The sequence below is a fragment of the Anolis sagrei genome, chromosome 6 (genome assembly GCF_037176765.1).
Source record: "Anolis sagrei isolate rAnoSag1 chromosome 6, rAnoSag1.mat, whole genome shotgun sequence".
Lineage (NCBI taxonomy): Eukaryota > Metazoa > Chordata > Lepidosauria > Squamata > Dactyloidae > Anolis > Anolis sagrei.
The window spans coordinates 57,557,234-57,571,593 of NC_090026.1; the positions used below are offsets into that span (position 1 = coordinate 57,557,234).

At 43.8% G+C, this 14,360-nt stretch overlaps 1 protein-coding gene across 10 annotated transcripts in view; it reads left to right on the plus strand.

Annotated features, from left to right (window-relative positions):
• The window catches only part of FHOD3 (formin homology 2 domain containing 3), a 496,353-nt gene that overhangs the window by 80,845 nt on the left and 401,148 nt on the right, over positions 1-14,360 (plus strand). The gene's annotated exons all lie outside the window — the stretch shown is intronic.

The following is a 14,360-nucleotide window of genomic DNA, read 5'->3' on the forward strand; positions in this document are numbered from 1 at the left end:
GTATTAAGATATGTAAATGATAATAATTTGTACATAACGTCAAAATTAACTGATTGATTGAATAAGGTAGATAGGCATGTACACGTCAAAAATATTGGTACCTGATTATATCTGATTTGCCATGGTTTGCTTTTCTGTTATGTACCATAATCAAAATAAACTAAAGGATCAAAAGGATAAAATAAAGGATCATTTAGAGATATTGGGGAAAATTATAGGTCTACAAGTTAATTGGAATAAGTCAGAAATGACGCTATTTAATTATACAAAGAAAGAAGAAAAAGACTTTATAGAACAGAGCAAAATGGAATTAGAATTAAGAATAAATTAAAATACTTGGGAGTAATAATAACAAAGGATTTGAAAGAAATGGAAGAGGTAAATGTAGTAGCATTGAGAAAAGTTGTTCAAAAAACATTAATAGAATATGAAAATATACATTTATCTTGGTTTGGAAAGATAGCATTCGTAAAAATGAAAATACTTCCGAAGATAAATTTTATATTTAGGATGCTGCCACTTCAAATTACAGAAGAAGAGCTAAATAGATGGCAACAAATGATAAATAAATAATGTAATGGTAGTAAAAGAAATAGATTAAACAAAAAGATATGGTACAGAGCGCAAACAGAGGGAGGATTAGCACTCCCTAATATTAAAAAAATATTATGAAGTGAGCAGATTAAGATTGGTTATAGAAGGAATGATAAAAAAGAGGGAGTAGATTGGCTAAGAAAGGATTCGGAAAATGGAGAAAGAAATTTGGAATATATTTTTTAAACAGTTTACGAGAAAAGAAACTAGGGAAATAAGAAACCCAATGTTGAGCAATATATTAGAAGTATGGAACAAATATAGGAGAATGTTAATAACAGATGTTTCAGTAATAACCCCAATTGTAATGGAAAAGAAATTTCCATATTTTTTTAAAAAAAGTAATGGATAAAAAGTTAAGGGGAAAAATTAGACAAAATAGGGGATTGGATAAAGGTTGGAATGAAGAAGGAAATGATTATGGAAGAATTTAGAGAATTTAAATTGACATGGTTCCATTGTATACAATTAGAACAATGGTTTAAAAATTGGGGGGGGGGGGAAACAGAAGTAAGCTTCTGGTTGTAGAGGAGCATGAAAATTTGAAAGGAATAACTAGTAAAGTATATAAAATAATAATTGAAATAAAAGAAGGAAAAACAAAAAATAACATCCTCAAGGAGATCTGGTAAGAAGATTTAGGGATAAAAATAAATGAAACAGAATGGCAACAATTATGGAGACAAAGACATCTAAAAAACTTATCAATACGGGTTAAAGAAAATTATTACAAATTAATATGGAAATGGTACCTAACACCAGTAAGAATAGCAAATATAAATAAAAACTACTCAAAAAATTGCTGGAGAGAATGTTAAGAATCAGGAACATATATACATATGTGGTGGCAATGTAAATATGTAAATAAATTTTGGGGAAATGTATTTAGAGAAATAGAAGATGTAATGAGCATTAAAATAGAAAGAAGTCCTAGTATAGCCTTATTATCATTATATAATAATAAACAATTGAAAAAAGAGGATAAAGATGCAATAACAAATTTATTAACAATAGCAAGACTTCTTATAGCAAGGAATTGGAAAAGAAAAATAAATATACAAATAGAGGAGTGGTATAAGGAAGTATGGAAATTGGCAAAAAATGATAAGCTGACATGTCTATTAAAAGTTAAAAGAGGTATATGGAAACAAAGTCATCCGGAGTTTCGGGGTACGGTGTCATCTGTACGCGGATGACTCTGTCACTCCTTCCCACCTGCTACTAAGGAGGCTGTCCAGGTCCTGAACCGGTGCTTGGCTGCTGAGACGGTCTGGATGAGGGCGAACAAATTGAAATTGAATCCAGACAAGACAGAGGTACTCCTGGTCAGTCGCAAGGCCGAACAGGGCGTAGGGTTACAGCCTGTGTTGGATGGGGTCGCACTCCCCCTGAAGACGCAGGTTCGCAGCTTGGGTGTGACCCTGGACTCATCGCTGAGCCTGGAACCCCAGGTTTTGGCGGTGACCAGGGGAGCATTTGCACAGCTAAAGTTTGTGCTCCAGCTGCGCCCGTACCTTGGGAAGTCTGACTTGGCCACGGTAGTCCACGCTCTGGTTATATCCCGTTTAGACTACTGCAACGCTCTCTACGTGGGGATGCCTTTGAAGACGGCTCGGAAGCTCCAACTAGTCCAACGCTCGGCAGCCATGATTTTAACAGGAGCGGAGCTCAGGGAGCATACAACCCCCCTGTTGCGGCAACTCCACTGGCTACCGATTTGCTACCGGGCTCAATTCAAAGTGCTGGTGTTGGCCTTTAAAGCCCTAAACGGTTCCGGCCCAAGCTACCTATCCGAACGCATCTCTGCCTATGAACCCACAAGGACTTTTGAGATCTTCCGGGGAGGCCCTGCTCTCGATCCCGCCTGCTTCTCAAGCACGGCTGGCGGGAACAAGACATAGGGCCTTCTCGGAGGTGGCTCCTCGGCTGTGGAATGCCCTTCCTACAGACATTAGACTAGCACCATCTCTAATGGTATTCCGCAGGAAAGTGAAGACCTGGCTGTTTGAGCAGGCGTTCGAATAATTAGTGCAATGATTGGTTAATGAACATTGGAACGGAATAATGGATGATGAATCTGGATCATGCTTTTGATGATGAGACGATAGTGAATAGTGAATGGTTATTTTAGTAATTGTTTATTAATTATGTAATATGTTAGGTTGTTAACTGTTTTTACACTGTAGCATTGAATTTTTGCTGTTCGTATTTGTTGTGAACTGCTGTGAGTCGCCTTTGGCCTGAGAACAGCGGTATATAAGTAAAGTAAATAAAATAAATAAATAAATAAAGTGATTTTGATTATGTATGGAGAAAATTTATTGAAAAAGGATTAAAAAAATAAAGAAGGAAAATTACCTCCACAAGAAGAATTGAAATTTTGGACAGATGATATGTAAAAGCTGTGGCTTGGGTGGGGGAGTGGTGAGCACAGTGGTGAGGGTTAGGAAAATAATAATAATAATAATAATAATAATAATAATAATGGAATCCATCCGGATCCATAAGCCTCCTGGGATGGACCATCTTAATGGGTCCTCTACCCCTGCATAGGTTAGGGGGCTCATTAAGCCTAAACTTGATCAGATGATGGTCGGTCAATGGCAACAGAGCAGTGGTCAGCTCCTCCACACCGCCACTTTCCTCCCACCCCTGGCAGAAAGCCAAGTCTAATGTGTTTCCAGCACTGTGAGTAGGGCCAGATACCAGTTGGGACAGCCCCATGGTTGCCATGGAAGACGTGAAGTCCTGAGCCACTCCTGACAGGGTGGCCTCCGTGTGGATGTTGAAGTCCCCCAGCACAATGAGCCGTTGGAACTCTAACACCAGGCTCGAGATCACCCCAGCTAGCTCAGACAGGGAGACTGTAGTGCAGCAGGGTGCACAGTACACTAATAGAATCCCTATTCTGTCCCAGTCACCTAACCTCAGGTGAATACATTCAGATACGGTTGATTGTGGGATGGAGCGCCTGGTCAGGGAGATGGAAACTTTATAGACCACTTCTACCCTGCTTCCCCGACCCCTAGGCCTTAGCTGGTGCTGCACAGAGTAACCTGGTGGGCAAAGTTGGGTAAGATTAACCTCCCCCAGCCTCATACAACCAGGTCTCCGTTATGCAAGCCAGGTCTTCCTGTTCATCAAGAATTAAATCCTGGATTATAGTTTTTTCCCATTGACAGACCTAGTGTTCAACAGCCCTACCCTTAATTCTAGAGGGACCGCCATCCTGAGTACTCAGTTTTACCTTGTCAGGAGCTCGTTTTGGAATTTTTATTACTTTCTCATGAATTGTTGGTCAAATTGGTTGGTTAGGTTTTCCTTTTCCATATCTCCCTCTCCCCCCTATTATTTCTATAGGGGGGCACTGACAGCTGGAACCCCCCCCCCCCAATTCCCACGCAGCCCCCTCCCTCACCCTCATCCCATTCCAAATCAGTATAATAATTCTATATTAATAACTGGAAACATTAAGACTTTAATCATGTTTATGATTAACATTGGCCTTCTAGTTCTGACTGAGTCTTCTCTATCCCCTTCATAGAAACCGAAGGTGTAGCCTCGCAGATTTGGGATAGGGATAAGAATGGGAGGGATGGGGAAGGGGGGAGCAGTGGAATGGGTTTCAGTGGGATGGGAGAAGTGGGAGAGTGGTCTCAGGAAAGGGAAGAAGTGTGGCCAGAGGAGAGGAAGCAAGGCAGGGCATCAGGGGAACCAGAGTAGGAAGGGAAAGGGAGAGGGGAAAAAGGAAATCCCTCTTCCATCAACCCAGTCTCAGTCTCCTGAGTAACAGCTTCCATCCCCAAAAACGGCAAGGATGAAAATCCACTGTGTGCTCCTTCCATTACAACACCTACTTGCATAGGTTGAGGTGAAACCACAAAAGTCTTAACTGCCTGTTCTCTAACCAGTTACTCCCTTGCTGCTGCTTCTTCCACCTCCCCTTTCTCTTCCTTTCCCTCCTCCTCCTGTTTCTTCCCTTTAGTCTTCTAAATTGTTTTTAAATTGTATTAGATTTTAGCCTGTTCTTGTAAGCCACTCCGAACCGCAGGGGAGTGGCGGCATATAAGTTCAAATAATAAATAAATAAAATAAAATAAGATTCACACTGGGAGCAGGCCAGTGGTTGCCCAGTGTACCTAGTGATCCCTCTATCTGCCCCTAAGAAGAAATATTTAGGGAGCTTCCCATGCCTGTATTCAGGTTCCTCATTCTTAAATGAGACCATACACTTATATTCCTCGGTCCACTAGCCCTGCTCATCCTCCTTCTTGTCTAGCCCCGGCATGTCTGGCCTCCAAATCATCCTTCAAGAGTTTCTTTGAGAGATAGCTCTTCAGCCCTCTCTCTGGATCCGACCCTAAATACCTGAAACGTACCACATAATGCAATCTGGGATTCCTCACCTTGGAAGCTTGGCCAAAGAAAAGGTCAAGATATTTTTCCTCTTTGGTCATGTCTGGGAAAATGTAAGGATGTGGGCCAGGGGTTGCACCACCCCTCCCTGCCATGTTGGCGTACGTCCTCCCTCTCTGTTTTTGCTGTTGTGGTTTCGAAGAACCTGGAGGTGCTTCCCCATGAGATTCCCCATTCATCTATGGTGCCTTTCCCTCTCTTCTGAATGTCCATCTGGACCAGACTTTTACTCACGCTAATCCCACCCATTCCTCTGTTGACCTCTAAGGCACGTCTAAACCTAATCTCTCAGGCACCTTGAGGAACCTCCACCACCCAGGTGCCAGACCCGTCAATGTCTCCTCGGTATTTGTTGGGATGGAAAATACATCCTTCCCAGGGGAAAAAGCCCCGAGACTCACAACGTCCTCTGGGGACCAAATCCTTCCTCCCCATCTCCAAAACCCTTTCTAGTTTCCCCTGCCACCAGCCCCAATTCGGATTCCACCCAATTGGTCCAGGCTCATTCTTTTCTGGGCTCCTTAAGGGCCCCCCAGCATCAATGTCTGAACCACTGATATCGCTAAGAGTCCCCCCTCTTTGCTGCACTTTTGGCCCATTTTTGTTCTGGACCTTTCTCCCGTTGTCCTTGGGTTTAGCTCCCAAGGAAAGAGAAGTCAAGGTTGTCAAAAGATTGTCCACCGCCTGGATCTGTTCTCCTCCTCTGCTCTGGATCCTTTTTCTGATATCAACACCTTTCTTCTCCCCTTGGATCGAACCCTGACTGTTTGGCAATCTTCTGCCATTGCCGTAGATCCGTCACAACAGTCAGGAGCCACTCCATCAGAGCTTCTCTGGCTGTCATCTTCCCTATGTTGTTCACTTGGGCCGGGATCAAAGGAAAAACATGAGCACATTTCCAAGTTCGGTAGACTTCTTGAAAAGTCTTGATCAGCTCAGCCTCTGACAGCGAATCGGGTAAAAAGGTGACAGAAGTCTTGGGCTTCCTGGTCAGGAGCAAGTGCTGGATGATCTCCAGGGCCAAAGTTCTGGCATGAGCTACTTGTTCTTGGGACTGGGGCACTCTCAGACACGAAAGGACAGCTTTCAAGGTGGGAAAGCTCTTCTCCAGGATCCCCCAAAGTTGATTCCTGTTGTACTTCTCAAAGATGGGGAGGCGGTCCTTAGAGGTTGGGAGAGCCAGTGTCATGTCTGTGAAAGTCTTTGGGCAAAATGAAATTGGTCACTTTACCCCAGCTAGAATGTAGGCACTCTGTTCAGGAGGCCAAAATCTGCCTCTCTTGAGAAAGGGTTTTTGTTTTGGAAACCTCAGAAAGCACGGCTTCCGAATCGGCTGCTTCTTCCTTTGCCATACTTTGGAAATCAGTATCATATTGTTGTATTAGATATTTTTTAGTCACTCGCTTTTCTGGGTCTTCTTGCCCTTGCTCAGCATCTTTCTTTTCTTCCTCTTCCTCTTCCTCATCACTGCTGGATGCTAGACAGCTCCTTGCTGCTCTCTCTCGGCAGCTTAAAGAAAAACTTTCCGTCTTCTCTTTCTCATCTTCTTCTTTGTTTCTAGACTCTGATGTGGAATTGACGGGGTCTGGGTACCCACCTGGAGCTCCTTTCTGCGTCTCTGCAGGGTCTTGCTTTTCAATCAGTTGAGTTGAGATAATCGAGGCATCTGTCAACTCGATCTTATTGGATTCATTTCAACTGGTGCAGCCTGATTCAACAATTTCAGAACTGTTTCTTAAAACTTCGTCAACTTTTTTAACAACCTTAGAAGTTACCCCTTGTGTCCTTTCTCCTCCCAAAGCCTTTTGTTTTGGAACTGTAGGGTCCAAAGTACTCACAAAACTTGGCTGTTTGCAGACCGCTGCTCCTCCAAGAGGCTCCATTTTGTTCACAGTGACTATAGGCCAGGAAGGGGCCTGTGTTGAAACCCCTCAAACTCCCGAAAATCATCCTTTTAGAGGTCCATCCTTGCCTCTCCTGTCAGGGAGGTTCCCCTACCCTCTCCAAACAGTGGAGAGGCAGCATCCTCAGCAAGTATCAAATTATCCACGTTTTTGCCACCAGCGTCTGAGGAGCTGCAAAAAACATGACTGCATCCTTTGAACCACCCAGAGTTATCATTTACATAAATTGCCAGAAGGTTTTATGTAACCAGTTGCAGAAATTAAAAATATATACTGGTATATTTACTAGGAGAAATACAACTAAGTATGTTGCTCTCTAAAATAGCCAACTACTTTGTTTGTTATACACACACTTGTGGGTTGCAGTCTTGTGCATAGGACTCATAAGATAATCACAATTTTGTTCAATGTAGTGTTAAGCTAGGGGTACATCTCCATCTTTAGTTCCCTCCTCTTCTGTATGTTGTTGCCAATGGAGTTGGAAGCTGGATAGATGCAGGGAATGCCGTGGATGTAGCGTACCTGGATTTCAGTAAGGCCTTCAACAAGGTCCTCCGTGACCTTCTAGCAAACAAACTAGTCCAATGTGGGCTAGGCAAAACTACGGTTAGGTGGATCTGTAATTGGTTAAATGGACGAACCCTTGTTGAGTAGTTCCTTGTTGCTTAAATTCCAAAGGTTAAATGCAAATGAATGCCAAAGTCATAATTTTATCTTAACATTTGCAATATTTTTGTAAATACTTTTTATTAGATACATTTTCTCTTTAATTATACATAAAACCAAGGTAAGGGTATAGGGTGATATTGGGCCGAATGTATACATAAAAATTTTATACATAGGGGAGGGGGGGGGGACAATAGTAAAAAAAGGGGGGGTGTAGAGGGTGCAGGAAGGGGGGAGGGTAGAGGAATTCACGTCGACTTCCAATCTTCTCCACATATCCACTGCCAGTCTGTTCCATTTTGTCTTTAATAAGTCTTCCCTTTCCACTTATATCGTGATTTTGATGTTTCCTTTCTTCTCATTTCTTTCCCTTCTATACTGCTTTCATGTGCCATACTCTTCCTTTCTTTTTATTAGTTTTTTTGTCTATTTTCTTCGTTGAAGTAGTCGTCCACCATTTTCCAGTTTGTCTTTACAATCGGTCTTCCATAAGACTATTTTAAAGCAAACATTAATTTATCCGCATCTTTGATTTCTTGAATTTTATTTAGCCATTCTTCTTTTGTTGCGAGTTCACTTTGTTTCCATTTTTTTGCTATTACCATTCTAGCGGCAGTAGAGAGGTATGTAAATAAAATGTACTTGTTTCAGTCCCTTTCAACTTCATCTGTTAGTATTCCGGTTTCAGCGAGATCTTTATTTTCAATATTTTCTCACATGTCTCTTGTACCATCTTCCAAAAGGTCTTCACTTTGGGGCATGTCCACCAGGCATGAAAGAATGTTCCGACCTGCATATCGCATTTTCAGCATTTGTTCTGGGTATTTCTGTGCATTATGCTTAGTTTTTGAGGGGTCATGTACCATCTAAAGAACATCGTAATCAAATTCTCCTTTAAATCTGTCGAGTAGGTGTATTTGATCTTTTTAGTCCACAGCTTCTCCCATTCATTCAGTTTTATCGCTCTTCCAATATTTGATGCCCATTTGATCATGCATTCCTTAACTAGCTCTGTCTCCGTAGTCCAGTCCACCAGCTTGTTATAAATCTTGGTTATATATTTTTTTTCTTTCAATATGATTCTGTCTTGAAAGTGGTCTTTTTCCATTAAACGTATTTCTCTATCTTTCTTGAAGTATTCCTTAATCTGTATGAACTGGAACCATGAGACTGGGTTAAATTTTTGGGCAATTTCTTCCCTTTTTTTCATTTGTAGCGAACCCTCTTTTTTGATTAAGATGTCTTTATAAGTGGGCCACTTTGACCATCCTAATAGTCTTCTTTGTCCCGCCTCGAGGGGGGAAATCCACAAAGAAGTCTTTGGGTAAAGTTTAGCCTTATATCTGGCCCATATTTTCATTAGTGCAGATCTGACAAAGTGGTTGTTAAATTTTTTTTCCTTTTTAATTTGGTCGTACCAGAGATACACGTACCAACCAATTCTCAGGTCAAAGCCCTCTAGTTCCAGTATTCTTTCCTTTCTTAATAAGATCCAATCTTTTATCCAGCTTAGACCGCACGCTTCGTAATAAAGTTAAAGATAAAGTTAAAGACCCGCATTTTGGACTTTAGGAGAGCTGATTTCCAAAAAAATGAAGGAAACACTGAGAAGCATTCCGTGGACACAGATACTAAAAGACAAGGGAGTTATGGATGGATGAGAGTTTCTCAAGAGTGAAATACTCAGTTGCAAACCGTGCCAACAAAAAGAAAAAATAGTACAACTGCAAAGAAGCCAGAATGGATGTCCAAAGAACTTCTAACTGTGCTGAGACACAAAAGAGACATGCATAAGAACTGGAAAAAGGGAGAAATCACCAAAGAAGAATTCAAACAAATAGCCAACACCTGTAGGGCAAAGGTCCGCAAGGCTAAAGCACAAAACGAGCTCAGGCTTGCCAGGGACATTAAAAACAATAAAAAGTGATTCTTTTCTTATGTCAGTAAAAAAAGGAAAAACAAGGAGGCGATAGGGCCTCTTCGAGGAGAAGATGGGGCAATGCTGACAGGGGATAGGGAAAAGGCAGAACTACTTAATACCTTCTTTGCCTCGGTCTTCTCACAAAAAGAAAGTCATCTTCAACCTCAGCAAGACGGAGTGGATGAGGGATTTGAGGACATCCAACTCCAAATTGGGAAACAAGTCGTACAGGAATACCTGGCCTCTCTAAATGAGTTCAAGTCCCCAGGGCCAGATCAACTACACCCAAGAGTATTGAAGGAACTAGCTGAAGTCATTTCGGAACCATTGGCAACCATCTTTGAGAATTCTTGGAGAACAGAAGTTCCAGCAGATTGGAGGAGGGCCAATGTGGTCCCAATCTTCAAGAAGGGAAAAAAGGATGACCCAAACAACTACCGTCCAGTCAGCCTCACGTCAATACCTGGCAAGATTCTGGAAAAGATTGTTAAGGAAGTGGTCTGCAAACACTTAGAAACAAATGTGGTCATTGCTAATAGTCAACATGGATTTATCAAAAACAAGTCATGCCAGACTAATCTGATCTCTTTTCGATAGAGTTACAAGCTGGGTAGATGCGGGGAATGCCGTGGATGTAGCGTACCTGGATTTCAGTAAGGCCTTGCCAGAAGGTCCCCTGTAGCGTACCTGGATTTCAGTAAGGTAAGGCCTTCAGTAAGGCCTTGCCAGAAGGTCCCCCATGACCTTCTGGCAAGGAAACTAGTCCAATGTGGGCTAGGCAAAACTACGGTGAGGTGGATCTGTAATTGGTTAAATGGACGAACCCAGAGGGTGCTCACCAATGCTTCCTCTTCATCCTGGAAAGAAGTGACGAGCGGAGTGCCGCAGGGTTCCGTCCTGGGCCCGGTCCTGTTCAACATCTTTATTAATGACTTAGATGAAGGGTTAGAAGGCAGAATCATCAAGTTTGCAGACGAAACCAAATTGGGAGGGATGGCCAATACTCCAGAGGACAGGAGCAGGATTCAAAACGATCTTGACAGATTAGAGAGATGGGCCAAAACTAACAAAATGAAGTTCAACAGTGACAAATGCAAGATACTCCACTTTGGAAGGAAAAACGAAATGCAAAGATACAGAATGGGGGACAATGCCTGGCTCGAGAGCAGTACGTGTGAAAAAGATCTTGGAGTCCTTGTGTACAACAAGTTAAACATGAGCCAACAATGTGATGTGGTGGCAAAAAAAGCTAATGGGATTTTGGCCTGCATCAATAGGAGCATAGTGTCTAGATCTGCTTTGGTTAGACCACACCTGGAATATTGTGTCCAATTCTGGGCACCACAATTCAAGAGATATTGACAAGCTGGAATGTGTCCAGAGGAGAGCGACTAAAATGATAAAAGGCCTGGAGAACAAGCCCTATGAGGAGCGGCTTAAGGAGCTGGGCATGTTTAGCCTGAAGAAGCAATGGCTTCAAACTACAAGAGAGGAGATTCCATCTGAACATGAGGAAGAACTTCCTGACTGTGAGAGCCATTCAGCAGTGGAACTCTCTGCCCCGTGGTGGAGGCTCCTTCTTTGGAAGCTTTTAACCAGAGGCTGGATGGCCATCTGTCAGGGGTGATTTGAATGCAATATTCCTGCTTCTTGGCAGGGGGTTGGACTGGATGGCCCATGAGGTCTCTTCCAACTCTTTGATTCTATGATTCTATGGTAGGCCTAACCCTCCTCTGTCCTTCTTGTCCGTCAGATATCTAAACTTTATTCTCGGTTTTTTTCCCTTTCCAGATAAATTTTAATTTTTTTTGTTCCAGTCGTTAAATAATCTGTTGTTTCTGATTATCGGAACATTCTGGAAAAGGTATAGAAGCTTTGGCAAAATGTTCATTTTACTAGTGGCAATTCTTCCCAATAACGATAAAGTTAAGGTGTTCTAATTTTTTAGGTCTTTCTTTATCTCAGCCCATTTTGTCTCATAATCGTTTTTTAACAATTGGGAATTTTTTGCTGTTAATTGAACTCCTATATATTTTATTTTCATGGAGATTTGTAACCCGGTACTTTCTTTTAATTTTTCTTGATTTTTTTGGTTATATTCTTAGTCAATATCACTGACTTTTTCCTGTTTATTATTATTATTATTATTATTATTATTATTATTATTATTATTATTATTTTATTTGTACCCCGCTAGCATCTCCCGAAGGACTCGATGCAGCTTACATAGGCCAAGTCCTCAAAACACAATATATCAATACAATACCTAAAGCAAATTAAAAACAGTTAAGCAGTATAAACAACAAACAATAACAATACATCAAGACACTATAAAACTGGGCCGGGCCAGAGTAATGGGTACAAGATTAAAAGTTCTGATGTGGCTGGAGGTATGTAGGATTATAAAGTAAGTGCAGTGTGCGGTGTGCAGCAATCTCAGTTCTACTAAAGTGCTTCTAGGACTTGGTATTGGAGATTCCTAATCTGGGAAGGCACATCGGAACAGCCAGGTCTTCAAGTTCTTTCTGAAGACTGCCAATGTAGGAACCTGTCTAAGATCTTTTGGGAGGGCGTTCCAGAGTCGGGGGCCACCACAGAAAAGGCCCTGTCTCGAGTTCCCACCAAGCACGCTTGTGACGCAGGCGGGATCACGAGGAGGGCCTCTCCAGATGACCGAAGTGAACGCGTGGGTTCGTAGACGGAGATGGGGTCACGTAGGTAGGGTGGTCCCAAACCGTTCAGGGCTTTGTAGGTAAGCACCTGCACCTTAAATTGGGCTCGGAAAATAAACGGCAGCCAGTGGAGCTCCTTGAACAGGAGGGTTGACCTCTCTCTGTAAGGAGCCCCGGTTAACATCCTGGCTGCTGACCGTTGGACCAGTTGGAATTTCCGAGCCGTTTTCAAGGGCAGTGCCACGTAGAGCGCATTGCAGTAGTCAAATCTAGAGGTGACCAAGGCATGGACCACTCCGGCCAGATCAGCCTTCGCGAGGTACGGTCGCAGCTGGCGCACGAGTCTCAATTGTGCAAAAGCACTCCCGGACACCGCCGACGCCTGAGCCTCAAGCGTGAGCGATGAATCCAAGAGGACTCCCAAACTGCGGACCTTTGGCTTCAGGGGGAGTGTAACCCCGTCCAGCACAGGTTGCCACCCTATACCCCGATCCGGTTTGCGATCGACCAGGAGGACCTCTGTCTTGTCGGGATTGATCTTCAGCTTGTTCCTCCTCATCCAGACATACACAGCGGCCAGGCACTCGTCCAGCACCCGAGAGGCCTCCTTGGAGTTAGGTGGAAAAGAGTGGTAGAGTTGTGTGTCATTTGCATAGAGATGGCACCCAACTCCAAAACTCTGGATGACCTCTCCCAGCGGTTTCATGTAGATGTTAAAAAGCATGGGAGACAGAATAGAGCTTTGCGGGACCCCACAGGTCAAAGGCCAGGGGTCTGAGCAAGCGTCTCCCAGCTTCACCATCTGGGTTCATCCCTCCAGGAAGGACCGGAGCCACGACAAAACCGTGCCCCCGATACCCATCCCAGAGAGACGACCCAGAAGGATACCATGATCGATGGTATCGAAAGCCGCTGAGATGTCCAAGAGAACCAACAGAGTCACACTCCCCCTGTCCAGCTCTCTGCGGAGGTCATCCACCAAGGCTGTCTCGGTGCCGTGACCAGGCCTGAAACCAGACTGTGTCTGATCCAGGTAGTTGATGTCATCCAAGAAGCCCTGGAGCTGGGAGGCGACCTCCCGCTCCAGCACCTTACCCAAAAAAGGGAGGTTGGAGATCGGTCTGTAATTGTTCAGCATCGTGGAGTCAAGGGAAGCCTTTTTGAGGAGTGGACGTACCACAGCCTGTTTCAAATTAGATGGAAAGATCCCTTGCTCCAACGATGCATTAATGATCAACACAAACCAACCCCTCCCTGGCCAATTTAATTAGCCACGATGGGCAAGGGTCAAGAGCTGAAGTGGTCGCCCTCACAGCCCCAAGGACCTCTTCCACAGTCTCAGGAAGAACAAGCCTAAAAGAATCCCACGAAATTGGAGAAGCAGATGCCTCAATCACCTCTTCTGGGGCTGCGATGAAATTGGAGTCAAGCTCAAGGCGTAGCTGAGCAACTTTGCCTGCAAAATGGCGTGCGAACTCGCATCACCGAGTTGCTGGGTCGTCAAAGGTCTCCTCCACCACAGGTGGATGAAGGAGTTCCCCAACAACCCGAAACAGCTCCAATGATCTATTTGCTGCAGACGCTATACGGGTGGTTGTGAAAGATTCCCTGGCCACCCGTATAGCCATGGAATATGCCTTAAGAGAGGCTTTAGCCCGTGCTTGGTCAGACACGTCCCGAGATCTCCTCCAAACGCACTCTAGCCCCCTTCTCGTGTGCTTCATCACAGCCAGGTCCCCAGTAAACCAGGGAGACGGCCTGTCACAACGCAACGTGATGGGACGTTCGGGAGCAATCGTGTCTATCGCCCTGGACATCTCCCTATTATAGAGATCCACCAAGGCGTCGACAGAATCGCGAGGCTCCATGGCATGAAGAACCCCAGGATTCCTCAGGAATCCTTCCGGATCCATCAGTCTCCTGGGGTGGACCATCTTAATCTGTCCTCCACCCCTGCTTTGAAGTTGAGGGTCGCAGAGAGTCTAAAACTGATCAGATAGTGATCAGACCATGACACCAGAAGGATGTTTTGTTCTTCCACTCTGATCATTCCACTGTCCACCACAAAAACTAGGTCGAGTGTATGTCCAGCCTGATGGGTGGGTCCAGATATAATTTGTGACAGTCCCATGGTCGTCATGGCGCCGGACAAGGAGGTCTCGGCATGGATGTTAAAGTCTCCCAGCA